This window comes from Triticum dicoccoides, chromosome 2A (genome assembly GCF_002162155.2).
Source record: "Triticum dicoccoides isolate Atlit2015 ecotype Zavitan chromosome 2A, WEW_v2.0, whole genome shotgun sequence".
NCBI classification, from domain to species: domain Eukaryota; kingdom Viridiplantae; phylum Streptophyta; class Magnoliopsida; order Poales; family Poaceae; genus Triticum; species Triticum dicoccoides.
In genome coordinates this window covers 370,000,741-370,003,146 of record NC_041382.1, presented here as the reverse complement: position 1 = coordinate 370,003,146, position 2,406 = coordinate 370,000,741, and positions in this window count along the sequence as shown.

Sequence of the window (2,406 nt, the reverse complement as noted above, 5' to 3'; positions counted from 1 at the left end):
GATGATCCGAAGAAGTTGAGCTCGGCTCAACAAAGTGACGCCGTGTCTAGCGCAGGTCCGCAGCCGTGGAGTAATATTGCTGGACTGGTTTGACACCAGCATGATGTTGAAGATCATGTTCAGAAGATCTTAAAGTTAGTGAGATGTGTTCGGGAACAAAACACAATACCCCATACAAAACTTCCTTCAAAAGGGATGTCCGAAATCCCGTTGATAAAAAAGATGAACTTGGGTCGGATTCGTTTTCGCGCAGAAAACAGATCCGAAAAGTGATGCACTAATCGGAAGGTTCCCGGAGTTTGGACGGTCGGATCGAGCTGAAATTTTGAGAGGTGGTAGATATAGGAATTCCACAGCCGATCAACGGCTGGATCTTCCAAAGGACGTCTGAGCTAGAAGCTGGACACCACACCCTAAAATCATCCAAATTCCCGTCCAGATTTGACAGGGCTCCGGTATATCGTGGATTGCTAGAGATTCTTCCATTGGAACTCGACGAAATTTTGCAGAGTTGTTGTAGACTCAATTCCGCACAATTCCACCAAAGCGATCGTCAAAGCGATACTCGAGGAGGTGGTGGCGGCAGATACGAGTTCGTTGTCCAGAAAAACAGCACGGTCGCTTGAGGGCAATGTTGATGTTGAGCCCCCGAGCTCCATGGATGATTCCTTCATGATCTTGATAGAGATCGGAGTTGATGTTTGATGAAGGCCCTCGTCCAAACATGGTGATCCGAACATGGGGCATAGTTCTTGGTCGAACCAAGGTGACCAGTCGAGCTGGTGACGAAGATGCCAAAGTCGTAGTTGATCTGCAGGCGAGCCATCGATCCTTTTGTCGATCACACAGCGGAACTCTCAATGAAAGCACCAATGTCGGTGTCAAAACCAGCGGATCTCGGGTAGGGGGTCCCGAACTGTGCGTCTAGGATTGATGGTAACAGGAGGCATGGGACACGATGTTTACCCAGGTTCGGGCCCTCTTGATGGAGGTAAAACCCTATGTCCTACTTGATTAATATTGATGATATGGGTAGTACAAGAGTAGATCTACCACGAGATCAGAGAGGCTAAACACTAGAAGCTAGCCTATGGTATGATTGTATGTATATATGATCTATCGACTAGCCTGACCCTGGTTTATATAATGCACCAGAGGCCTAGGTTAACAAGAGTCCTAGCTGAATATGCCGGTGGGGAGAAGTCCTTGTCTTGATCGCCAAGTCTTGTGGAATCTTCCTTGTATGTGGCAGCTGTTCGAACTGGCCCATGAGTATATGGCCACGGGGGTCCTCGGCCCAATCTATCAGATCGGGAGATGACGTGTTGAGTACCCCCTAGTCTAGGACACCGTCAGGAGTGCATCTACATACCCTTGTAGATCGCACGTGGAAGCGTTCAAGAGAACGGGGTTGATGGAGTCGTACTCGTCGTGATCCAAATCACCGATGACCTAACACCGAATGGACGACACTGTAACACCCTCGATGCGACTATATCTCCCACGTGTCGAGGCACGACTTAGAGGCATAATCGCATTGAAGGCATATGTCGCAAGTTAGGCAATCTTCACAACATCCCATGTAATATAGATAATAAAAGGGGAGATAACATGGTTGGCTTACACTCGCCACGTCAATCAAGTACATAAATAACATTACATCATCCAAACACTCATGGCCCAACTATGGCGCCAAAATAAAAGATAACCCAACAAGCGACACGGTCCCGGTCACCCCAAAATGGGCGCCACTACTGATCATCAGGAAAAGAAACATAGTATCGTTGAGAGTCTTCGTCGAACTCCCACTTGAGCTCAAGCGCGTCACCTAGAGAGAAATCACTAGGCCCTGCATCTGGTGTACTAGTAATCTGTGAGCCACATGGACTCAGCAATCTCGCACCCTCACGATCAAGACTATTTAAGCTTATAGGTAAGGTAGGGTAAATATATGTGGAGCTGCAGCAAGCGACTAGCAAAATATGGTGGCTATCCTGTTCGCAAAAGAGAAAAGGCCATCACGGTAACACACTTAGTTGATTCATTTTAAATAAGTTAAGATTCAAGTTATCTACAACCGGAGATTAACAAATTCCCATCTGCCCATAACCGCAGGCACGGCTTTTGAAAGTTCAAATCCCTGCAGGGGAGTCCCAACTTAGCCCATGACAAGCTCTCACGGTCAACGCAGGAATAGACCTCCTCCCAAGACGTTCCGATCAGACTCGATATCTCGGTTCTTCAAGACACTTCGACAGGTTAAAACAAGACCAGCAACACCACCCGAATGTGCCGACAAATCCCGATAGGAGCTGCACATATCTCTTTCTCAGGGCACACTCAGATTGTCTTAGGTACGGGTAGGCCAGCCCAGAGTGGCCCCTGGTGGCCACCGGCAGCTGACAG